At 33.7% G+C, this 27,601-nt stretch overlaps 1 protein-coding gene and 1 pseudogene across 2 annotated transcripts in view; both read left to right on the forward strand.

Annotated features, from left to right (window-relative positions):
- Positions 1-27,601, forward strand: part of SNCAIP (synuclein alpha interacting protein) — a 199,722-nt gene that overhangs the window by 37,005 nt on the left and 135,116 nt on the right. The gene's annotated exons all lie outside the window — the stretch shown is intronic.
- Positions 5,546-6,433, forward strand: LOC127545007 (microtubule-associated protein RP/EB family member 1-like; annotated as a pseudogene).

A 27,601-nucleotide genomic window follows, 5' to 3' on the forward strand; every position in this document is an offset into this window, starting at 1 on the left:
ATCTACATAGCCTTTCAATCATTGTTTTTTTGGTTTGTTTTCAAAAATTATAGACAGATTTTGGGAGGTATCCTTTCCTACATTTTGGTATTCCCAGGTTTTTTGATTTATCATGTTGTTCTGGGAGACTTGTTATTCTTAAGTTATCTTTGCACTTAACTGTCTTCAAGGTCAATTACCTTGACTTTTATAGAATTTTGTATTATTTTAATATTGTTGCATATTGTTTTTCTTCCTCTAAATTTTCCTACACTTCAATACTTTTTGTTTCAAATCTGTTAAGGGCTTTTTAATTTCTTTAGACAGGTGTTTCCATCAATTCATTTTTTTCCTAAGCTATTACTTGTGTTTTTAAAATTCTGCATGGAAGACTCCAAGTTTTGACCTATATTCATTACTAATTTATTCTTTTATTGATTTAATTTCTCTTTTGAATCATTCTGCAATTTGTTGTCCTAAGCTCTCTTGGGAGTATATAGGATCTTTCTTTCATCAGTCATTGTTAAACTTCGTTTATAATTTGTTAGGAGAGTTTGCATTCTTTTTAAAATATTGCCTTATTTCTTTTAGTTTAGAAATCCCCTGTTGATTCATCTGATTTATAGTGAGCTTTCATTTAACTTTTTCTCTTGATATTTTTTTTAGCCTTTAAAAAAATGTCCCTTCATTCATTCTGCTGGTGAATAAACTCCCTCTTTTCTAGTGAATAAAACTTTGAGGTTCAGGAATGTATCACTGCTTTAGCCTTTTACATATGGAGATAATAGGGCTCACTAGCCTGGGTCTCTTTGTTCCTTTAGGGGTACAAACAGGATTGACTCCAGCTGCTTTTCAGTATTTTCTTCAGCAGCCCATGTAGTTTTCCTCTCTTTTCTTTTCATTCTCATGACCAGGCAGATACACTTTTTATAGGATGGGGGGAATGATATGTTATGGGCCAGAACTTGAAACAAGGTGCTTAAGTCAGTGGAAGTGATAGAGACAATGGTTATTTAGCAGGGTGCTTAACAGTTCTCTAGTTAAGCACATGTACTTAGTATTTACTATAGTTCTACAAGATTCATACCTTTGATAAGAGACCATATAAACTCGGACAGACTCAGCCAGAAGGAGAATGAGGGAAGACTAGAAAAGTGGTAGCAGACTCTCCTCCTTTGCTTCTCCACTAAAACCAAAACTCTGGAAGGCCTTTAAAAAAGCTAGCAGAGCCCCAAGTAAAGGGGACAAAACTTTGAAGGAGACAATAAAGGATTTGGACCTTAATCCCTGGCTGCACTTGTGGTAATTACTGAACTGAAAGGAAGACTGCCTCTAGAGACCCCAAGAAAACTCCAACAAGAGAATATTACATTTTAGAGAGAATATTACATTAGTATAGGGCAGGTTTGGGTCAGGATGAAATATATTTTCAGCCCACCTATTCTTTCTTCATATGGCTGGGTAGATTCACTGTTTTGTGGGATCAAGGACTTAGGAAGGGACAGGTGTTTGTTAAGAGTTATTGCTGCAGTAAGACTCCGTACTCTAGGGTCAGGCACTATACAAGCATGTGAGTAGACATGTGTGTCTTCCCATGATGCATGGAGGCTCATGGGAGGGATACTGAATAAGAGCTCTATGTAGTGCATAAGAGTTGTTCTTTATTATGAAATCATACAATATTTTGCCTTGTTGGAGATCCTATCTTCTTCTGTGAATTGATCTGTAATTATATCTGGAACATAGGTCTATTTTTTTTAGAAGGAAGAGATGAAAATTGAAGGATTTTAGTGGTTTAAAGGAATTGACTAATCTGTCACCCTCAATTATATTAATTTGAAACAACACATAGTTTTAAAATGACATAATAATCTGTTAGAAAGGGGGAAAGAAAATAAAAAAGCAAGCAAAAAATGAGAAATCAGCATATTAACTTTTTTTTTTCCAAAGCAGCATGTCATGGGCTTTAAACTGTTTTAAATTGTTCTTATAAACTTCTGAGAGTAAGAATCTGATTTGTGAAGCCTCCTCAAAATTGCAAATGGTGAAGAGCATTATCTTTCCCTAATATATCAGTTCACTTGTTTGGGGGAAATTCTATGGCACTTTATAGTCACCCATTTTGGATAGGTGGAGGGGAATAAAAAGCCATTTAATAGGGTAAACATTTGAATGGGAAAAGGTGCTGGATTGTACTTTAAAAAATATTCATAAAATATTTGTTTTTCCAAAAACTTTTTTTTCAACCACATGAGTTTTGTGAACCATTATCTTTTTGTGTTTACCTTTTTGTAGACTACTTACTAAGAGGATAGTAGCCACTAGTAATCACTCAAGAAGAAATGAAATTGAATGATAGATTAAATGAAAGGCAATAAAGAGCATTGTGAGCATGAGTAAATTCCAATACTTTACAAACAAGGAATTATAAAGGAGAAATAGTGTAAAGAATGTCATCAAATAAATGTTTGGCTGAAAAATAAAATGGGTTGGTTATTTAGAGTAAGGAATAGTTTACAGTCTACATAGTCCATTAGAATCTTCCATTAAATCAGTGCTTAATAAATGCTTGTTCAATCATTTATTAATCTTTGAGATATCAAAGAATCTCAAAAAAGACACCCAATACTTTGAATGGGCCTTCCACTCTGCTCCCATCCCAAGCTACAGACTTATGGAAGGAAATGGACAACTGTTCTATAGGACAGGATCACATGGGTGAATTGCAATATATATATATATCCTTAGAGAAAATAACCATACTCTTTTAGGAAGACTAGATGGAGGAGAATAAGGGGAAGGGGAGTGAAGAATGATGTAGAAAAAACTTGTAGGTATTTATTTTTCCTCCCAGAAAGTACTGGGCCTTATTAACAATGGTTCCTGAGATAAATAGCAGGTGAAAATTAACACATGATTTCATGTTAACTTGGGGGAGAGGGAACCACTATTGCATTTTAAAAAGTAGCTATGAAAATAGCCTTAGAAAATGACACTGAGTCATGTTTAATTTTTGGTGATCTTATGAACTATAATGTCCAAACTATAATGTTTCTTGGTAAAGGAACTGAAGGTTTTGTTTGTTTGTTTGTTTGTTTTTGTTTTTGTTTTTCCCATTTCTGTCTCCAGTGGATTAAGGGAAACAGAAGTTAAATGACTTGCTTAGGATCACACAGTTAATTAGTGTCTGAGGCCAGATTTGACCTCAAATTTTCCTGACTCCAGGCCAAGCATTCTATTCACTTAGCCATCTAGATGCCTTCTAGAAAATGTACCATTCCTCAAGATTTATTTTATCAACCTGATCTTCACTAAGGACAAGCACCATTTCTTTCTCATTTTTTTATCTTTAGTCTACATTTTTGAGAATAACAATTTAATGTTCTAAAAGTTTATAAAACACTATTGTTTCACTGATTTTTACAATAAATAGTTGAATAGAATATTAGGTGGTATTATTCCTATTTTATAGCAAAAGAAAAAGAAACTTAAAGAGGTAACTTATATGATCATGGATTTAATGATAGCTAATATTTCAATATTATATTTTATCCTCACTATAACTCTGGGAGTTATGTGCTATTATTATTCCCATTTTACAGGAAACTGAGGCATATAGCATTTACGTAACTTGCTCAGAATCAAAATGATAGTAGGTGTTCCAGGCTGAATTTCATTGAACTCAGATCTTTCTGACTCTTAAGTACAGAGCTCTTGTGTGGTCTAGTTGCCTAGAGCTGAAAGTGATCTCAGAGGTCATTTCATTTAACTCCCTTTTTTGAGATTAGAAAACTGAAATCTTGTGAGTTTGAAGGGGTTGCCTAAGATCACATAGGGAATAAGTGGCCAAATTTGAATTTAAACCCAGATGATCCAAATTTTATAGTATTCTTCTTTTTCCCAAACACTGTACTACCTTGCAAGTGTCTTGCCTCCAGTCTCGCTGATTATAGGTATCATAGGTGAGGTTGGAACTCACTAATTCAGTCAGTCAGATATCATTAACTGCTTGCACTTTGCCAAATATTGGTTTTTTGAATGAAAAATCCATCATTCTCTCCACTATGACACACTTCTAGAAGAGAGCAAAAGATTCTTTGCAATAAACTCTTTTATATAAATATCTATACATTTATATATATATATATTCAAATGTATTTATATATTTAAAAAGTACATATATTATTTTTCAAAGGAGAAACAAGTTCATACAATATCCTCTGAAAAAGTTAAATTGATATTGTTAGCTTGTTACTTGAATCTTTATATGTCTAAAAATACTCACCTATTTTTATAGGTGACTATAAAATGATGACTAATGACCTATTTATAATTTACATTTTTTTTTGTGGGTAGTGTCACTTCTCAATTGAAATTTACACATGCAAATTGGGTCCTGTGAGGGCAATTGTCACAAATTGAAGGTACTCTATGGATTTGTTCAATTGCTTTTCAGTCATATTTAACTCTTTCAGATATTGAAAAGGTCTTCGATTTAATTTATAGATAATGAAACTGAGACAAACAGAGTTAATTTAATTGCCCAGTGACACAACTAGTGTCTGGGACTAGACTTGAACTCTGGGTAATGAATCTTTCTGACTTCAGACCTGGCACTCTATCCACTGGACTACTTACTCCTTCTTTCCCTACAAATTCTGTGGGTACAAACTACTAAAATTATTGTTCACAAGACCCCATTGGTATATTGTCCTTAATAGTGAGCCAAAGCATACTATTGACTCAACTCAAGACATTTACTGAAATGGTTCTTTTCCAATACATAGACATAATAGCAAGGGAAAGAAAGAATACACAGATAGTACTCCCTAAAAGAAATCATATATTTAGGAAGTATGTGTGTGGCTAAAGGCAACTCATGATCTAGTGCTACAGGGTCTTTTTCATAGTCTTCTCTTCTTGCTTCCTCCCAGCCTTTATGAATACAGACTGACTGCTGGACAGTCACTCATCTGGACTTCTCTACTTCTCCACTGCTTCTGCACTCACTGCTTGTGCTAGTTCCTTATACCCCAGGGCTCCATTACTGCAGCACAGTTGGGCCTAGTCTTCCTAATCAGGAAAGTTTCCCTCAATCTTCCAGTACTCAGATCCCCCCACTCGGCATGCAGTCCTGGAGGTGAAAGTTCCTATAGTTCCTGCAGAGGCTCCAGCCAGACCCAGCTCACCCCAGGGTTCCCCACATGGTGTTCCTGTGGAGCTAGCCAGGAGCTAGTGTTTGCACTTTACATAAATTAATCCATAGCTTGGGGTCTTAATTCAGATCTTTTTGAGTTGTGTCAAGAGGACTCCTGTTCTGCCCAAATCTTGATTTTTCACCAGTCTATGTTTGCTCTGAGATGCAATTTTGTTCTATTTGTGGGGGAAATCGGAAGACCTTGAAATTTACTGACCTGATCCGCCATGTTCCCAGAATCCTCCCTCTGAACATCTCTGTTTTTGTTAAGAGTACCACTATCTGACCTGTGGGGTCAGGCGGTTTGAACAAGACCTAGACAGAACTGGGATGCTGGTGAGGGAGGAGTTGGGACTTCTGAAGCCTAAGATGGCAATTAATGTGTATTCAACTTAAGTAACTAGAGATAATTTGAGTCAACATGATATTCTGGCCTGGATCAATGAATCTCTGCAGTTGACCTTGACAAAAATTGAACACTTATGTTCAGGTGCTGCTTATTGTCAGTTTATGGATATGCTTTTCCCTGGTTCCATTGCTTTAAGGAAAGTGAAGTTTCAAAGCATATGGAATATGAACACATTCAGAACTTCAAGATCCTACAAGCAAATTTTAAGAAAATGGGTGATGACAACATAATTCCTGTGGACAAATTAGTGAAAGGAAAATTTCAGGACAATTTTGAATTTGTTCAATGATTCAAGAAATCTTTTTGATGTAAACTATTATGGAAAAGAGTATGAGCTGTAGCAGCTCAACAAGGCTAAGAAACAGCATTCCCTTCCCTCATGACTCCAGTTTTGAATAAGCCCCCAAAAGAACTTCTTGGTACCAGTGGTGCCCATTTCCTCACAGAGAACCACAGCATCTTCCAAGACAAACCCTGGCATGGTCAGAAAGAATACAGATATGGGAAAAGGAGATGATGAGTCAGCAGAATTAATCTAGCAGATCAATGTAGTGAAGCTCACTGCTGAAGACTTGGAGAAAGAAAGAGACTTTTACTTTGAGAAGCTAAGGAATATTGAACTGCTCTGTCAGGAAAATGAAGGGGAAAGTGATCCAGTGTTGCAAAGGATTATGGAGATTCTCTATGCCACAGATGAAGGAGCTCCACAAGAGGAGCAAGAAAGAGTATTAATAACCCATGTACTTACCAGTAGAGCAGCATCTAAATTTTCAACCCCAAATCATGTGCTTAACTGTAAAATACTCCCTTTTGTTATTTTTAGAAGACTCATTGGTTTCTTTCCATAAGCAAAAAGTACTCTTCTTAAAGTGCACTTTGCAGAAGTTTCATTCCTTTTCCAATGGGTTTTGAGTAAGAAGCTTTTATCATGTGGCAGAGCAATAGTAAGGTTCACTTAGGTAACAGAGGCAAACCTTCAAAATTCACTATTTGCTGATAAACACAGTGATAACCAAAAAAGTTGTTTTTATATAAAATTTGAAAAATGGAAACTCAGAGAAATGTTAGGAAAACTCACAGAATGGATTAACTAATGTAAAATCTCAGCATAGAACTAAATAAATGTCTTAAGAGTATTTAAAAATGTTTCCATGTGTCAAATTATAAAATGTAATGTGACAGGAGATTCTGTGTGTTTCATATTGTGATTAGAAAGAAACTAACCTTCCTTATACATGATTCTCTGAAGCGTTGTGGTACGCTTCATAATACTTATAGGCATAAAAATTGATCAAAATTCAAAATAAAGAAATTTATTTTAGAAGAGTAGCACTATCTTAATCATTCAGGTTTGCAACCTTGGAATCATATTTAATTCCTTATTCCACCTTCTCAACCCCACTTTCCCATATTCAGTCTGGTCTCAATTTTTTCCTACTTTACCTCCATCTCTTACATCTGTTATCTTCTCTCCTTTAGACTATCATCACTCTAGTTCAGGTTCTCATTCCCTCTCATTTGAAATGATACAATTGTCATCTAATTAATTTTCCTATCTTAAGTCTCTCATATCCATAATACAGAGGATCTTAAATTTTTTTGGCATCAGGGACCCCTTGGACTATCTAATGAAACTCTTAGATCCCTTTTCAGAATCATGCTTCAAATGCACACAACTATATATGTATATTTACAAAGGAAACCATTTAAATTGATACGCAGTTGTCAAAATCATATCAAAACAACGTTATGGATGTCAGTTTAAGTACCTCTGCTTCAACCATCTTCCTTACAAAAATCACATTGATATTCTTAAAGTAAAAACTCTGACCATGTTATTCCACAGCTCAAAAGACTTTGGTGGCTTTCTAGAATAAAGCACAAACTCTTCTGACATTTAAATCCCTCCATAATCTTTCCAGGCTGATTATACATTACTTTCAGTCACATGCTCCATGATCTAACCAAACTGGCCTACTTTTTGTTTGTAGTTCAGTGACATTGCTTCTCCCATATCCATGCCTAGAATACTTTCCCTAACCTCCACCCCTTTGGAAATCTTAATTCCTTTCAAGATATTTTAGCTAAAATTTTCCCTTTTCCCTTTAGTGTTTAGTATTTCCCACCTTTCTGTTACTTTATATTATTTGCATCATATTTCTTATTCTGTATACATGTTTCTCTGAAGTAAAAAGTAAGCTACTTGAGGTTGTAATGTGTTTGTTTTTGATATGTATTTCCAATATTTAGGATAGTGTCTGGGATATAGTAGGGACTTACTAAATGTTTGTTAAATTGAATTAGTTATCATTTGAAATAATTATTCCTATCAATACTTCAATAACCATTGAGAAATAAAAGATTTGATTTCCTATAAAAATCTATTGATGTCTGGTAATGTTTTATGACATTAATCTTTCCTTCACTGTCAATCATTGGAAAAGTCTGCGTAATAGTGAAGATAACTTAAGTATAGTAGGAGTAGCCAGCATTCATGTGAATAAGACTTTGTCTTGAGTCTTCCCCTATATTTCATCTCACTTATGTCAGTAGTATAGAATTAAAGTTCAAGAAAGATAGAGGCCCCCAAAGTATATTGGGAATAATTTCATTCATAAGTATATTTTAATGAAATGTACTTTTTGATCTCAAGAAATATATAGCAGCAGTCTAAGTTTCCAGAAGGTCTCATATGAAATGCATTGAAGGATTAGCATATTTGTACATACTCTAAGCTAGATTATCTATTTTTCTGCAGCATAAACATAGCAGGGGATAGAACAGTGGACCTAGAGTCAGGAAGATGAGTTCAAATCCAGATTCAGACATATATTAACTGTGGGCAAGTCATTTAATCTCTTTCTTCCTCAGTTTCTTCAACTGTAAAATGGGGATCACAATAGCATTTACCTCACAGGGTTGTTGTGAGGCTCAAAATGAGATATTTGTAAAGCACATAGAAAGTGCTGAATATTTTTTTTTCTTTTTCCTTTTCTTTTGCAAATTTAAAAATCACATAATTAATATTGCCATTGTAAAAGTAGATATTTAATTTAAGAAAGTTTTTATTTTCTTTCTCTTCCTCACATACAGCTGAAAAAGAACAGATACAAGAGATCAGGAAGCTTTGGAGAAAAGAGAATTGAAATAGTAAAAGCAATGAAAAATAGTTTATAGAGCAGTGAGAAGTGAAAACCTTGGTCAAGGTTTCTATCCGTGCTTCCAGCTCACAAATCTGTGGCCAAAAAAGGTTATAGCTTTGGCATTCCTGAGGCCCCAAAGGAACAAAGAAGATGTTAATAAGCTTTCTTTGGGCCTGATTCATATTCCCTTAATGTTCAATCAATCAATAGCATTTATTAGATGTTCACTATGCCTGCTAATATTCTAATTACAGAATAACAGAATACATTAATGTTTTTAGCCTTGAGAGTTCATGGTATCAATGTGGTCTAAAAGGTGATTATTTTTCTTCAATCTAGTATCCTCTTTTTGATAGGAAACTCATGTGATTATGGCTTTTTATTCTTTTTTCTGTCCCTTTCATATTCCACTTGATATACTGGGTTAAAGTTCATTTTTAAAGTGTGATATTTATCTGTTACTTTTTCACTTATTGAAAGTTCACGAGGCACACATTCATCTTAGGCTTCTGCTGTATATCAAAGGCATATTGGTAGTGGTGATAGTCTGTGAGACTGAGCTGATTTCTAGTACAGAGGCAGTCTCCAAGACTGGAAAGCATGAATTCAAGTGTGACTTTTGGCATTATATTGGTTGCTTGATCCTAGGCAAGTCACCTAACTTGTCGAAGCCAGTCCCCAGGAAGCTCTCTAATTGTACTTTAGAAAAGAGGCCTGAATTTGGAATTAAAAACTGTGTTGTGAATTCTCCTTCCCTCGTTTACTCCCAGTATGATCTTTCCTTTTTAAAAAATTGTAAATATACAGCTGGATGGGAAATTTAGTCCAACCATCTGAAGCCCAGACAAGTAAAGTGCCTTGGCTAGGTTTGTAGTTATTGAGTGGCAAAGGTAAAAGTCACACCCAGATCTTTTGGTTTAAACTTCAGCATCATTTTCCCTGATTACAAGATAAAGTAAAATGGAATGTTCTTTTATTTCTGTTAAAATGTGTGATTATACTGCTCCAGAATAAGTGCCAAGGTGGATGACATTTTAAAATAGCTACAGCCAATATATTCATGAGTAGAAATTATATACTAAACAAAATTTTTTCTGATGACACTGTTGTTTATATAAAATCCAAACACTGAAATGTTGAAACTAAATTATGTGCTCAGCCTTCAAATTAAATCTAACCAATCCCCATTTGTGCTTACTCATCAGTTGTGGAGAGTTAAATATTTGCTTGTGAAACTGAACTGCTGCCTGCCAAATGTGTTTCTTGTAGTTTCTTCTCCATCTCTTTTTTCCCCCTCCTCCTCTTGTATTCCCTCTTCACTTCTCCTTCCTTCTGTGCCAGGGAACTTTAGTATTCTCAGACTTTCATGCTGGCAAAGGAGACTGCTAAAAGTAGTTAAACTCATTGATACTGGGAGAATTCTGTTAAAAATGACTGAAAAATCTGAATTCATCATTTAAAAAAATATAAGGCTCATCAATAGCTGACAATTATTGAACATTAAGATTTTTCAGTGCAATTTATATTTATATTATTTTATTTGATCTTCATGAGAGCTAAGTGTTATAGGCATCATCATTATTCCCATTTTATATATGAGCAAACTGAGGCTCATAAAAGTTATTTGACTTTTCCAAAATACAACTGATTTGAGTTAGCAATGCAATGCAAATCAACATCCTTCTTGATGTCAAACTCAAATGTTCTTTCCACTTTACCACATTGTCCCTCAGTTTTAAGTCTAAATGGTGTAATTGCTAACATTGTATCAACAAGAAAAGATCCTGCTTTGCTATTTCTTTATTTATCTTATCCCCTGACCAGGAGTACTCTCCAAGTTTTTTTTTCCCTGGGATTCTTCTTTTTCCCTGAATATACTATTTTGATCGGTGAAATCATCAGCCACCATGGGAATCCATAGCTATCAACTCAATATACATGAATACCAGGTCTGTGTAATCAGCCTTAATCTCTTTTCTCTGGAGTCCCCTATACTAAATTCTCTTAGAAATGCAACATATCCAAAACTGAACACTTTACTTTTTCCTATTCCCAATCCTTTCCTCTTCCCAAAATTTGTTTATTGTTGAGAGTACCATCATCCTCTTAGACTTCCAACTTTGGTGCCATTTTTTATTCCTTATTCTAATCCATACCATATGTCAAATGTTTCTACTTTCACATCTTAAATTATATATATATATATATATATATATATATATATATATATATATATATATATATATATATATATCTTCCTCTTCATTCATACAGCCACTACCACCACTATCATAGTACAGTCCCTTATCATATCTTGCCTAAACCAATGAAGTAGAATTTTTATAGGTCTTCTTGATTCAAATCTTTCCTGTCTATTCTCTATTCAGCCGTCTAGATGATTTTCCAACAGTTCAGATCTGATCCTTTTCAGTACACCCTAGTGGCTCTCCATTACCCAAAGGATCAATATAAAGTCCTTTGTTTGGCATTTAAAACCTTTCCCACACTGATCTCTTCATGGTTTTTAAATCTTCTTACCTTTTCCTCTGCTCCATTCATACTGTGAATAAACTTACTTGCTGTTCCTCACACACAACACCCCTTGTGTTTACATTGAATTTCCTCTATACCTGCAATGCTCTCCTTTCCTAACTCCATTTCCTTAACTTGCTTCTCTGATTTTCAAGATTCACCTCATATCCCACTTTCTGCAGGAAGCCTTTTCCAAATCCACCCCTTTCTGTCTTCACTTTGAATTTAACTTCTGTTTACTCTCTATTTTTTTAAAAACACATTTACTTGTTTTTGCATTGCCTTCCATATTAGAATGTGAGCTCTCTGATGGCAGGCATTATGTTTTTGTAGTTCTTTGCATCTCCTCCTTGCTTAGTACAGTGCTTGGTACATATTAAGACTAGATAATAAATGCTTATTGGTTAACTAACTGCATAATGAAATGAAAAGAAACAAAGTGAGGTGGAAACAGTGTTAGAGTTGAGAAGGACTGGTTTTCAATTCTGCCTCTAACCCTAACAATATGTCTCTCTTCATGTCCATTAACTTTTTTCAACAATAGTTTTCTTATCTGTAAAATATTTACCTCAGAGGGTTGTTGTAAGGAACAAATGAGATAATCCAAGTGATGTACTTTTAGATAAAGTCAGCTATGATGATAATGATGATGATGGTGATGAATAATCATAATTTTATTTCTTGCCAAAGTTCAGTTAGGTAAGTATTGGTGAGCCTCCAGTAACAAATAGATAAAAATCATTGTTTAGACACTTGCTGTAAGATGATTCAGGAATTCATTCCAAATTACTTTGAATAATCTGAAACAGCATGTTTCAAATGCAAAGATAATTTTTGTTCAAATATAATATTCAAAGAGTGATAGCTTGAGTTAAAGATTTTCTTGTTTATTACTCCTTAAGGAAAATATGAGAAAACACTCTTCCATCTTCCTCTTCCCCTGTCCCATCCTTCCCCTTGTAAATAGGTAAATCAACTAATTTTTAGTGTCACACAGAATAGCTCAAGAATGGTTTTTGTATTCAGCCTGGTCAAATTCAAGTTTCAAATTCAAATTTGCTAACTCAGATTTAATATTAGAATAAAAAGAAATGCTTCTAGGATATCAGACAACTAACAAAAAGAAATTTATTTAGTTGTAGCAAGGAAAGGTTTTTAAGAAGAGACATTGTTTCAGTTGGGCATTACTTTTCTGCCTCTGTTGTCCATGATAACATCATCATCAGAAGCTGAGGAACATGATGATACTCCTACTCTGTTTTTTTGTACTAGACCATGAGAAAGCTACATCAGTAACATAAACCAGGGCTATTTTGGGGTTTCAGGGTTCAAAGATTATTTTAATATATTTGTAGGAAAAACTGTTTAATCTGCATGAGGTAAGATCTTAGGATTTTGCATCTATCATAGTACATTCTTTGAGGGGAAAATTTAAGGACAGAATACCTTGAAAGACAAAGGAAAAGACCCCTTTAGATCAGCATATGTGCTTTACTTGCCATGTTCACAGGGAACCCTCAGCTTCCCTAGAAGGTATTGGAGATATGTGAGTGTGTGTGTGTGTGTGTGTGTGTGTGTGTGTACATATATTATGGAAGGGAGAGAGGAAAAGGAGGGGGGAGAGAGGAAAATTGAGGGGAGAGGAAGGAAGAGGGAGACAGACAAGTAGAGAGAAAGAGAGAGACAGACAGAGACAAAGAAAGAGACAGAGGTAAAGAGAGGAAAGAAAAAAGGTGACGAGAAGGAAGGAAATGAGGGATGGAGAAAGACAGAGGGACAGATAGAGAGAGGCAGAGACAGAAACAGAGAAAGACATACAGAAAAAAATGAGAGACAGAGAAAGAGAGACAGAATGACAAAGAAAAATCGAGGCAGAAGTAGAGAGACAGGGAAGGAGAAAGAAGAAGAGAAGGAAGGAAAGGGAAGGAGAAAATAAGGGATCTAGAAAAGGAGAGGGAAAGAGAATTCACATAATTCTAGAAAAAATGAATTCATCTCTCCCTTGAAGTTTTAAAGTGATGCATCTATCACTAGCCCATTCCTCCCTTCATGTGAAATCCCCTTGAACAGCATTTGCCACATTGCTCCATGTCTGCAATTCAGATAAGGTCTCCAGGTTCTCTTCATGTGCTCCAGTGACTTGCAACAAAAAGTCCCATTTGACACAGTTACAAATGGCCTATCAAATTCCTTATAAAATCCCAGACAGTTTCCTCAACATAATATCTAGATAACTCTCCAGTTCCAGTCTTTGAGAGGGCTGAGACTTAGCACAGTTGTTGGGCTGAAGATGACCATTACTCCCCAAATATTTCAAGGATGTTTAGAGAGAATTTACTCTCTTATTCTCCATGACCAATACCTCATGGTCAATACCACAGGCCACAAGAGGTCATCAATGGCTCACCTGTCTCTGCACTCAATTTTTTTTTACTTCACTGAGACCATTCTGTTTTAATATTGCTCCACTTACATCAGTTTTAAAGAAGAGGGAAAAAAAGAGGGAAATGAGGGGATAAAAAAAGGGAGATGAATGCCCAGGTGCTTTACAGGAGGAAAACATCAACATTCCTTTTCTAATCTTCTTCAGTAAATGATGTTACTGAATTCAGACCTATCTTTAATTAGTAACAATACAACTGAAATGGACCATTTATATAAGGGAGGGAAGATTATCAGGCCCAGAATTCCAATGGCTAATTATTTTGAAATCTCAGAAGACTTAAATATATATATATACATATATATATATATAATAATTATAATAACCAATTAATCATTTAGAATGAAACAAAAACTATAATAGTTCCTGCTACTTTTCTTGCATTAGATTTCCTTCTTAATATCCTAAATTTAACCAGCTGAAATTTTTTCAAGTGTACTATTCTTTTCAAGCTTTTGAAGGATTTGCCTTTTATAGGAAATCTGCATTTCATCATAAAGATGGAACACAACATCCTTGGCTTAGTTTTATATGCCACAAATTTGGTCTCTTTTTTATTACTATATGCTTAGTAAGTAGGAAAGACATATTTCAGCAACTTTTTTCAGACACGAATATATGTATATTTGTATTTATATATGTAGGGGAGCAAAAAAAATGGTTCCTTCACAAAGCAGTGTTTTGAATGCCATATTTATATATTTTAATTAATCTGTTCTTTCATCTGAAGGGGCATTGTCTCCGTCCATGAATATTTCATTCCCTCCCCCCAACCTTGCATCTTCCTATCTTATATAATTCTAAAATGAGTTTTTTTGTTCCCTAAATCCTCTGACTTCAAGAATCTTTTGGTTATTTAGTATGTCAAGTACTGTGTGCCATATGATTAATATTGTTTTTGTCACAACAGTCAAGATAAAGATAAAGACTAGTTTTTTTAAATAAATGTTTGATATAATCTTTGAAAGAACATCTGATAAAATAAGCTAGATGTTCTATTGATTACATTCCCAGAACAAATCATATTTCCAAGGGAAATTGGTTAGAAAGTTCAGCCAGTGGAGCATCCAGCAAGAAAATAGAGCTGAATAAACCAATGGTTAAAAAAAATATTCTTATAAACAAATTGAACATGTAGTATCATTTACAAATTTTGAATCTGGTGATAGAGATAATGGAAATCTCAGATGAAGCTATTTTAATGTTTGGACTTTTAAAATTAGTGTGCTTCACTTTTAAACAAGCCTCATAAATAAAGGTAGCATGGCATAATGGATAGAGAAGAGAGCTCGAATTCAGGAAGAAAGATGGATATTCAAAGCTTCCACCTCTGATACTAGTTTTTACATGGACAGATCACAACTTTTAAGTGCTTCAAATAACTCTCTAAGACTTAACCTAAATTATAGACACATTGGGAGTTGCTGTTGGTAGAACAAATAAGTTCATTTTCCTCTTGAAATCAGTCACCCTTTTCCTTAGTCACCCTCCCCACCTACTCTTCACCCCAATTGCTTTAGTATGTCACTGTCTGAAATCACATAATGGAAAGTGTCTGACCCATTTGTGATCCTTGAATTCTCATATTTAGTTCTTTTGCCAAAGAAAAGTCTAGAAATAGTGTTTATCATGCTCACAGAGTATAAAGCAGTGAAAATCATAATTTAGAGATATGTTTATTATAAAAATGCAATTGTTGCAGCTGGGTGACTTATCCTTGAAGCTATTTCATGAAATGTTAAACATAGGAATAGATCTGTGTAAATAACATTTTTAATCTCTTTTTAAGATTTTTCTTTTCAATTATTTTACTTGTGTTTGATTCCATGAATATGGGCTAAGTGCATTTCATGTATAAGGATCTGTGTCAATATCTATCAAAAATGAACAGATATCATACCCTATCTTAAAGGAACTTCTCTTTACAGAGGATAGAAAAGAGATTTTATACACACACACACTCACACTCACACACACACACACACACACAGACACACACACACCCCTATATAAGACTGATCTTCCATTCTACTTTTATCATCCTGAGATATATATATATATATATATATATATATATATATATATATATATATATATATATATATATACACAGGGACATGTTTTGATATTTTCTTTTGCAATAAAATTGCAACTTCTTTTGCATCTATTAATGTTTTAATTTGAGCTTTCACTCCAGATCATTATTAATGAACTAGAATAAGCTTCTTTCCCAATAGTAATTACTTTTAATTTTCTTTAGCAGGAATTCTTAATTTTGGGTCACAAAATTTTACACATATATCTTCTAATATCCTATTACTATCATTTATCATTTATCTCCTTCCTCCTCTTCCTCTTCTTCCTCCTCTCCCTTCTCCTCCTCCTTTCCCCCTTCCTTCTTTTTTCGTTTCTTCTTCCTCCCTCTCTCTTTCCTTCACCTTTCTCCTCCTCTTTTTCCTTCCTTTTTTTAAGAAAGCCTGATAGTTCAGCATGATTTTCATGTGTGCCTTAACTCTTTATCTGATAATTTATGATTTTAAATTTTTCTAATGTTTATTATAATTTGCCAATATGATAATCATCAAGGGATGATTTATATGGTGAGGTAATCTCTAGATTTGAAGTCAGAGAGCTTGAGTTTGGAAACCCACTTTTCTATTTGGACAAGTTTATCTTGGACAAGTCCCTTAAAATTCTCTAGGTCTCAGTTTCCTCATCTATTAAATGATGAATTGAACTAGAACCTCTCTAAGGTTCATTTCAACTCTAAATCAATGATTTTAGAATCTGCTTGCATTTCTTTTAACTTATATAACAATTCTGAAAACTCTTAGTAGTCATATAAAAAGCTACCAGTTTATTGATATTTCAGATAATTGAACTGGAATATGGTAGGCTATTGGTAAATGCATATAATGAATAGTATTTATCAGTAGATTGCATGACATTTTAAAATAATGACATTAGCCTACATTTTAGAATTATCAGTCAGGTTTTAAGGAAAGTTTTCTAGGAATTACTTCCAGATGTGTGTGAATTAAGCTGCAGAGTGAGACCCTGGCATTTTAACATACCTGGAACTAAGGATATTTCAGAAGAAACTAAAAAAAAAAGTAATATTTGCTTTTCTTATTTTCACGCACAAACTGTTAGAAATAGATTATAGATTATGCCCTTTTTTTCAATTGTGATGTGATAGCTTTTTGGAAGGCCTATGTGAGAAGTACTTTTTGGAGCCTGTTGGGATGCAATGGAAATCATGATATCTTTACCACAATGAACATCTGTTTACCAGCTCTGCTTTCTTTGAAAAGTTGTAACAGTACTTTAATGAATGATTTCTTTTTTCTTTCTGACAGGCTTCTGTACTTGGGGCCAGATTGCAAAGATATAACTGTCGTGTGTGTCAAGCATGTTGAAATCATAAGCATTCCTCTTATACAAACTTGTTTAAACAATTTCTCCACATTCTTTTAAAGTGTTTGGTGCATTAAACATATGTGGGTATATTAATTTGATGCAGTTGGAACAACTGGTCTTAGAATATCTATTATTAATGCATCTGTGTTTTCTTCATTTCTCTTTAGACTAAATTCTGAATTATCTAGCAATAACTATTGTCACACATATGTAGTCTTAACAGAATAAAGCATTTTATATGAAAACTTGGAAAAATTAACTTGTTATCCTAATCAATATATGCAGTCTATTTAAGGAATTTGTTGTTAAGTTTTTGACTTCTAAGTGATATTTCATAACATTGTTTTTTCTAAGATTAGAACTGTGAAATACTGGGAATTTAGAGAGAGTAGGGATGAGGATCAGGGGCCAGAGATGGCAGATTCAAGAAGGGAAAGAAGATAAAATCAATATGGAAAATATGGAAGAATTTTAGGGTAAAAAAAAATGAGGATTTTGGACAGTTAAAAATAAGAAAATAAGAAAATTGTATTTCCTCATGTACATCTTCTGTTTTTTCCTTTCTACCATATCTTTTCCAAAGATTATAATTTTGGAAACCAATCAATTTATTCATCATTCATTATATGTTTCTAACATTGTGAATTTAGATCTTTAGAATTTTCTTTTTTAAATTATTATGCATTTTCAGTTATTTCTAATTGTCTCTACTAGCTCTTTATTATCCTCTATGGCTTCAGAATTACCAGAATATCTGCATCTTTAACCTACTGTATTGTTAGGATTTGGAGAATTGAGAAAGAAGTTTCAATCAAAAATATTATTACACAATGACTCTAATACTCATTAGGGACTATTAACATATCAAAATGGAATTTTCTGAATTTTGCTTGGTGATAAATTATCATGGGAGTATATTTTCTGGTACAAAGTGCTCCCAATGAGGGCAGTTAAATAAGAATATAAAATATAAAAGTAGATTAGTCACAAAAAGATAAAGATTAGGGACATCATAAAGATATGAAGAAAGATTGATCAAAAAAAAAAAGCCATAAAGATATGAGAAGCATAAGTAGGTGGAGATGATAGTAATAATCATTCCAACATAGGCTGCAAACGTGTGGAAGACAGAGGCTATCACATGATTGAAGCTTTAGGTTTGTAGTCCTTGGCATAATATCAAATTAATGTTTTTAATCATAAGGAAACCTAAGATAGTTTGAATGGTATGGTATTTAAAGGTACTGATTAGGTTTTTAAAACTATAAACTACTTGATAACAAGTCTCTCTACAATTTTGCAAAGGATAGGTCAACACACTTGACTGATTACTGACAAAATTCTGAGGCAATAATCACAAAGAGCTGACAATGACTTCATCAAGAAGAGATTATGTCACTTCATTTTTTTTTAACTGAATTCCTAGATGGGTCAGAGGAATGTTATGTTTTACTTATATTTCAGCAAAGCATTTACCAAACTCTCAGCTATTCCTTTCATTAAGATGGAATAGTTTGGTTCAAACAATAATGTAGTTAGATGGATTTAGAACTGTTTGAATGTCTGGATCTAAGTACTCTTTGAACTAGGCTTTGGAAGAAAGGAAGAGAGCTCAGGGATCTGTTCTTCACTGTTCAACATTTTTATGAGGGCTTCCCATGGTTGATAACATTGCTAGTCTGATCGTCCCAAACTCCATGAAGCAACTCTTGATTTACATGCTTGCAAATGACCAGGAAGCTATTTCAATATGTTGAACAATAGTTCTTTTAGCTTATGAAATCTTAATGACAATTTCAATGTTGTTGTTTTTAAAAGAAAAACTACTTTTGTCTGAATGAGGCAGGACCCTGACAAAAGCAAGCTCAGGCTTCATCTCGGGGCTCTAAATTGTAATATGTTTATCTCATTGTTGGAGTACCTTGAGATTATGCTATGAGTATCTTTTGAACTAACTAATGATGTTTAATCTGTAGAAGAAAGGACTTTGGGGTGGGTCTTAAAAGCCAGCTTTAAATATTTGAAGAGTTATCTGCTTAATCCCTGATAATTGAAATGGAAGAGATGAGTGGAAAATTGCAAAGAGGCATAATTAGACTTGATTTAAGAAGTTTTTCTAGTATTTAGAGCCATGCCAAAGTGAATTGAGCTCTCTTAGAAAACAAGGGGTTTCTTTTCACTTGAAGTCTTCTAGCAAGATTAGAGAGCCACTTCCTGGATACCTTTTTAAAAGATTCTTGCTCAGGTACAGGGTTCTTTCCAACTCTAAGATTTTTGAATTTTTATGGTATTTCAAATATAACAGAACTGGCCCATTTTTATAAATTTTCTAAACTTTTTCTAAATGAAATCTAGTGTCATTTTCCCTTGCTTAATTTTAGAGCCTTGTTTATTATTTTATTTATATTAATATAAGAAAAAACGAATACTGATTAAAGAAAACATTTCTTCTTTAGTGATTTATATATTCTGCCTAGCCAAGAGAGCATCTTCTTTTGTTTTCCCTGCAATGTCATCAGACCCTATTCAAGCTTGAACAAAGGGCACTAATCAACAGTGTGCATTATCATTTGTCTATATTTGGGCTCAGCCATAACCATGATGTTTATACTGACTTCATTGGGAAAGGCTGACTCTTAAGTAAGTCTGAATAAATCTAACATGCAGATATGTGCATGTCAAGCCTAAGAAGGCAGATGTTTGTAAGAACTTGTGATCCTATAGCATAATATTTTAAATATAGCTCTCAGTAGTGTTTGTTGATGATGAGGTCTTAGTAGCAGAAAACCTGCCTGACTATTCAAATCACGACCATGATAGTACTTAACAGCTACTTAGCACAGAGGCTAAAATGCTGGACTAAGGGCTGGTAAAGTGTAATTTCAAATTCTGCCTTATAGACATTTTCTAATTGTGTGACTGAGCAAATCATTTAGTCTATATTTTAAATTCAGTTTCCTAATCTGTAATATGGAGATAAGTAAAGCACCTATTTTATAGGATTTCTGTGGAGATCCAACGAAATCTGAGTATTGCTTTATGTTGCTATAATTGTTCAATCATTTCAGTCATATAGGTATCCCATTTAAGGTTATTTTGGTTGTATTAGTGTTCCGTTTCCTTCTTCAGCTTATTTTATAGATGACAAACTGAGGCAAACAGGATTTAATGATTTACTCAAAGTTAAACATTTAAGTATCTGAGGCCATATTTGAACTGAAGGTGACTCTTTTTGATTCCAGGCCCAGCAATCTAACCATTGTACCATCTAGGTACCTCTAAATTGCTTTATAAACCATACATAAAAGTTATTTATATAACACTAGTAAATATTAAAATTAACTATGTAGGTGGAGCTAGATAGATAATTTAATCTCCCAATCTACACAATAAAGAACATGATACTTGAACTATTAAGTTCACATGATTGTCATAAGGAAAACATCTATATAATAAATATAAACATATAATATAATTTTATATAAAAATATATAAATATCACATACCATATGCAATTAAATATATGTAAATATCATAAAGTGATATTTAAATATGTCATTATTATAATGATCAGTTAGTTGCTTTGAGACATTGGTGTTTTGAAAGTTTTAACAAAATTAGGGGCCTGGGTACTATCTAGTTTATTTCTACCTTTTCCAGCTAGATTCCACCTAATTCTCTTACCCTCTAATTTATTTCATTTATAATTTAAAGCACTCTATGGAAAAAGATACCATAATCTCTTGAATACCAATCTGAAAGGGTCTCCAAATTTTCATCCTGATTTTTTCATCAGAGGATTTGAGACTGAGGCATAACAAATTTTCTTAGAAATTTTTCATGGGCTTATAAGAGAGTGGAGGATGGAGTGGGTAGGGGTGTGAAGGATTGAAGAGGACTAATTTTGCCATCAGAATCTTTTATTCACTATGTGCTGAATAGTCAGAACAGATGGAGGTCCATTATTTCATTCATTCATTCCTTAAACATTCTAGGGAACAACCATGAAGGGAAAGATTAATGAGCCATTCTCTAAAAATGGCTTCAGGTTCTTAGGAAAGAAGTTGTTCAGTGAATGAAAGATGGGCCAGTAATAATAACCATATATTACAGAAAAATGTGCCAAGTTGGAGAACTGCCCTGTCTTAGCTAGAACTTGTGTAAGTTAATAGAAATTTCTAAGTACTAGTTCATTTTGTTTCTCAATGTTTATGATAGTTCTGAGAGCCCCAGCTGATAATTATTGAGCACCCTATGGATACAATACTCCATTAGTATGGAAAGATATTTAATTTTCATATAAACAAAACCTTTCTTAAAATGAATTCTACCTAAGCCATCCCTTCTACCATTTTAGCCAAATAGTGTTTCTATAGAGGAAGGAAAAAGTATTTTTATAATGTCAGGAAATGTGCTAAGCATTGTGCAAGTATATCACTTGATTCTTACAACCATTCTGGGAAGTAGATGCTATTATTATTCCCATTTAACACTTGAGAAATTGAGGCAAATAAAGGTTAATAAACTTGTCCAGGCTAGTTAGTCTGTCACACAGCTAGTTAGTGTCTGAAGCCAAATTCACACACAGGTCTTTTTGACTCCAGGCTAAGTGCTCTATTTACTATGTCATCAGCTAACAGACACTATTAAAATTTTGATTTGTCAAGGCTGTGAATACTTTTTCTTTGAGGTCCGAGTGAGGTGGTGAGCCATGGATCTGACTTAGTGATTTCATCAGCCTAGAAAACTTGAGTGTAGCAATTCCCTCCACTAATATAGATTAACAGCATTTCTGTACCTTGGTGCTTTAGAGAATTGCCTGGGAAAGTGAACTAAGGGACTTGCCTGTTGTGAAATAATCAGAATCTGTGTTAGAGGCAAGACTTTAATTCTTGGTTACCTTATTTGAAGAATGGCCTTCTGATTTATTAATATTAAGATTTAGTGACTTGAATTTAGTGACTTAAAAGGTTACAGCTAGAGGAGAATTTAGTGATCATTTAGAACTTTGTACTTATGTTCTTCTCACCCTGGAATTTCTCTCTGCCATCTTGGTTTTCTTTCCCCGTTGGTGAATTCTTTTGGGAACCCCTGTATTGAGGTTGGATCTAGGCCAGTCTTGCTTTTCCCTTCCTTTCTGGGCTGCTGACTCTTTACACCATGCTTTTCCCCTCCTTAATCTGTTTTTTAATCTTCCTTTGATGGGTGGTTTTTTTCCCCTTTAGACTGTAAGCTCCTTGAGATCAGCAGCTGCTTTTATTTTTTATTTGTATTTATCTCCTCAGTGGTTACCACAGTGCCTGCCACATAGTAAGCACTAAATAAATGCTTGTTCCCTTCCTACTCTGAGTTCTGTTTTATGCATTAATATATAATCATACACTTGTTGAGTCATTTCAGTTGCGCTTGACTTTTCATGATCCCTTGTGGGTTTTCTTTTTTTTGGCAAAGATGCAGCAGTGCATGTTCCATATGGGCAGGGGTCATGTCTCAATTGTCTTTGTATATTTTACAATGCTTTTCATAGTTATTCTTTCATATCTGAGAAAGCTAAGGCCTGAGGGAATCCAAATCACATACCCAGAAGTCATAAATTATGGCAAAGGCCAGACGAAAATTTAGATTTTCTGACTTTAATGCTCATTCCCCCAAACGTGATGAATTAATACTATAGGTAATTTTGCATGTAGGTGTATGTGGGTGTGTATGAGGCAGCATTTAAAGGAGACAGAGTTGCACAAATTTTTCACCCTCATTCTCTTCCACAATCATTGAAATCCAGGTGATTGGTGATGTCTCATGATGCAGTGGATGACCTTGCCTTCTCAGATATCTGACCAAGTTCTAAGTGCTCCACAGCAACTACTTCAATTGTTTTCTTGACCATTGGAACAAATTGTTCTCATTCAGCTATATAGAATGAATAATGAAGGTATAGGGATTCTATAATTTATAAGATTCAATAGGAATGCCATACAGAGTCTTCCATCATTTATGTGTACATATACATATTAAGTTACTTGGGGCCCAAGGGTTGTTAATTGATTAGGTACTCATTTGCATGCTAGTGAGCCTTAAAGCCCTTAGAAAGAATTAACCAGACTGGGATGTTTGTACCACTTACCAGCAAAGACAATTGAAAGAAAAAATTTTCCTAAGAAGTTTTTGTTTGAGCCAAATTGAGAGAATTTTACATATCAATATTTTGCGACTGTGGATTACATGATATTCTTAAATGAGCAAAAACATAAATTCTTCAAAACTACTAGCTAAAGTTTCCCAATTAAAATAGATCAACTGGCCTATTATTTATTTTGAAATATTTTTTCATATTAAAGCATATGGCGTGTTCATTTTTTGTAGAAGATGTGAACCATGTTTGCCATTTTAATATTAAAATAACAAATATTAATTTCCAGTTATATTGCTTTTTCCTTTAGGACTAATTAAAGAAAACATGTTTATTTTTGTAGGCACAACTCCCAAAGCATACAAGTGCCAGTATATAAATTCTAGTTTAATGCTCCAAGAAAAAGTTTATGATTTGAGGTCATTTAATCTTTTGGAGAGTAGAATGTACATGTGCTTGTATTATGTACATTCTTTGTGCAAGAGCTTATTCTTATTTATGTGGAGTGGCCAGTCAAGATCAGTATAAAAGTTTTTAATAATTATATATATATTTATACATGTAGGATCACAATGGTATCTAGAACTTAATCTTCCTCCCCTTCCCCTCCCCACCCCCCATTTTATAAATGAGCAATTTAAGTGAGAAAAGTGAAATGACCACGGAAAGTAGGAGAATCTTTTTTTGACTTAGTGCACATTTCATATTCCCATCTATTGTATTTCATGAATATATATATATATGCATATATATATATGTGTGTGTATATAAATATTACACATGCATATACAAACAAAAAATTGAGTAAAATTAAAATCTTTTACACAATTTAAGTATGACTCTCTTCAAATTTTATTTTCTTGTGGATATATTAGATTGCCATTTTCAAATGCAAGATGGCTCCCAATGACAATTTATGAAATCATTTTCCAGTTCATTCCCAATGATTAGTGGTTATATTCAAGTCCTCATAAAAGGATATTATAAGGCCATGTACTTGGGCAAATGGCATGATGCATCCATACCAGTGACTTCATACATTTTAATTATAGTGGGGCTGTGATTTGTATTGGTGGAGGGAATACCCTCATTGAAAAAAATCACAGATCTTTGAAGTATTACCACTGAAGCATAAAGGTTCCCCACTGTCATACCATTCTTTTAATTCCTCTTCTGCTCATGAACATCATAGTTGAACATTATGGTCTTTTATGCCAGTTATACTAAATCATCAATGGAAATATGCTTCAATTATTAATAAATTATATATTCTTTGACATAAGTAAGGGTTGTGAAGGTACATCTTAGTATGAAATGTCAGACTAACTGACTTTTAATGTAGTTTTCATCTCTAAATGTATGATACTGGTACAATACTTGGCCAGTGTGGAATCTCTTTCCCTTTTTGAGTAACCATTTTCCCCAGTACACATTGACGTAACACAATACTTGCTTAAAGTCTTTCTTTCATTTTTATAATCAATTGATGTGATTTCTCTTAGAGAAATCAGTTTCTGAAAAAATCCTTATTTAGACAAATAACTTATTTTTCCTTCCCTCCTATACTGCCAAATTAGGTGCCCACCTATTGTGATACTGATCTGAGTTGATCCAAAAAAGATAAGAGGAGTAGAGAATGCTTGTGGACATTCATTTTGTTATTGGTTTTGGCATTGTGATTTTCTTTTGAAAAACTGCAAATCTAAAAAAAAGTTAATCTTGACAATGCCTGAACTTCCAGCATGTTATATCCTGTCAATGTAACTTGTTAAACAATGATTGCAGTTGAGTGCTGATTAAAAGCAGGACTTTCACTGGCTGACTTAAGAGCTAAGACCCTTATAAATTGTTGCTGTGAACTCTTGAACTCAGAAAAATATTTCTGAATAAATATGATAAGGGATAAGGTAATTTGGAGCTTGAAAATTTGCCTCCTTTGAAATAAATCCTCCAGCCTGATTCTTGGCTTTTTGCATTTTTCTTATTATAAAATGCTTTAAACTTATCTAAGATCTTTAAAGTTACTTCATAAGAATGCTTTACTTGTATTTGTACTTTAAAATTACCTACAGAAAAAGTCTTTTCATAAAGGTACTTCAAGGGATCTATTATCTCAGAAGTATGATGTGTTCTGTTCCCTGCTTTCTCCCAGAGAAATCAGTGATGATCTCAACTCATCTATTGCTTCTCATCCTGTCTAATTCTTGTCAATGTCATTCATAAATATCCCATTAAAAATACCCAAATTAATGGAGTTTATCCTCTTGATTTTTTCACCAATTTAAATGTAACAAGAGGTTTCTGTCTGTTATCTTTCACTTTTGGTAGATGAATCATCCATTGGGAATGTGTGATGCATTGTGCATCACCCATTGTCTTTGGGTCACTCATAAGTGGGATTCTTTGGCTATGGATTTAATGTCTATTAAACTATGTTTAATGGCTGTGTGTCCTAGCCATTTAAAATCACCATAAAAAATTTTAGTAAAAAATAGTATTAGTTTTGAAAAGTATTGTGGTCACCGAAAACTACACAATTTCCCAAATGCGACTAATCTTCCTTCCTTTCTAATTAATAAAGAACCAGTCAGTTAAGGAGCTTTTATTAAGCAAGGTACTGTGATTAAGTACTGGCAGTACAAACAAGAGCAGAAATACAGTTCCTCCCAATAATGGAGGGAGACAATATACCAATTATCATACATGCAAGATGTATAATAAGAGTGGAAAGATGAGAGAAGGAAAGGGAAATGAGAAAAAGTCTATTGCAGAAGGTAAGATTTGAATTGAGTATTGAAGGAAGCAAGGGAAACCAAGAGACACAGATGAGGAGGATGAATATTAGAGATCATTCTTCTGGATTCTCTTCCTCCTTGAGATATCTTGAAAATTGATTCCTAAATATCTTTAAAATCATGTCACTTCTAGCAAGGATTTTTTTTATTGTGTCCAGCAACTCTTTCTGACTTCATATTAAGAATCATTTCCACTCTTCATGGAATACATCATGTAGTAAAATATTACAAGTTCAAATGTGGTGATTCCACTGTTGTTGTTGAGAACAGATTGTAATAAAATACTGATGGATCTGTTCCACTTTTATGTCTATTTGTTGTCTTTCATCCAGCTTAATTTATAAAGTTTTTGGCATAGCCTGATTTAGTTGGGTTTTCTACAAAGCTCTCTGGTAGGTCCATTTTCTCCTTCACTGCTTTTAACATATTTTGTGAGCCAATAATGTTTGTAATATTCTTGATGCTCCTTTGAAATGTTTTGCAAGGGAGTTTATACTTCAAATTGGTGTTGCTGTTGGCTGCCATATCTTTATTTTCACTTGGCAAGGAGATCAAGGATTTGCTGAATGAACTGGTTTTTGCATTCTTTTGGCCACCTTACTTTGGTGACTGTTTTGCATCCAATAAACTTTTCTAAATAATGGGGATAATGATAGTCATACTTACATTTGTTTGTATTCCATTTTTTCAGAGTCAGCAGTTGCATAAAAATGACAAATCAGAACTGTTCTAATTGACCACAGCATCTTTTCATTTTCTTCAATTATTCTATTTTGGTGTTAATTTTGACCTTTACTCTAACCAAGCACCATACATAAATATAAACTCTGATATTATTTTTATCATTCAAATTAACTAGATCAGAACTAAACTTCTAATTGGATAAGTGGGGTGACATAGTGGCAGGAATACAGGGCTTGGCGTTGGGAAGACTTGGAAATTCCATTTGATTTGAATGATGAAAATAATGTCAGAGTTTGTATTTATGTATGGTGCTTGGTTAAAATTCAGATAAAGCATATGGGATTATTTTAAATTTTGGAATTTGATGATAATACTTTGGATAAAGATGTCACAGACCTGCAGAAAGTTTAATGAATTAGAACTTTTTTTTCTTTGAAACATCTTATTTTTTTAAATGACCTATAATTTCATTGGTAAAGGATTCTTTTGATGGGAAACTTTCTCTACCAGTGAAGATTGTCTTCTTCTCTAATGTTTAGTCATGTATAGTTATCTCAGTTCCTGAGAGATTATATCTTTTGCCCAGCTTATAAAACAAAGCTAAATCAGATGAATTTTATTCACCAGAAAAAGTAAAATGTGTTAAAGTCAAGCAATGGATCTTCTAGTTAGACAATGATGTGAAAGGTATGAAGAGATGTCCAGCTCTTCTACTTAAAATCTATTGAAGATCTAAGAGCATTGAGTAGAAAAAAGAATCCAAAAATCTACAGAGGAACACTAATAAATTCCTCCATCCATGTCATTCCGGGCAAGAAAAGACAACCAGAAGCCCATAAGTACTGGGAGAGGAATCTTGCCAGGGAAGA

Source organism: Antechinus flavipes, chromosome 1 (assembly GCF_016432865.1).
Source record: "Antechinus flavipes isolate AdamAnt ecotype Samford, QLD, Australia chromosome 1, AdamAnt_v2, whole genome shotgun sequence".
NCBI lineage: Eukaryota > Metazoa > Chordata > Mammalia > Dasyuromorphia > Dasyuridae > Antechinus > Antechinus flavipes.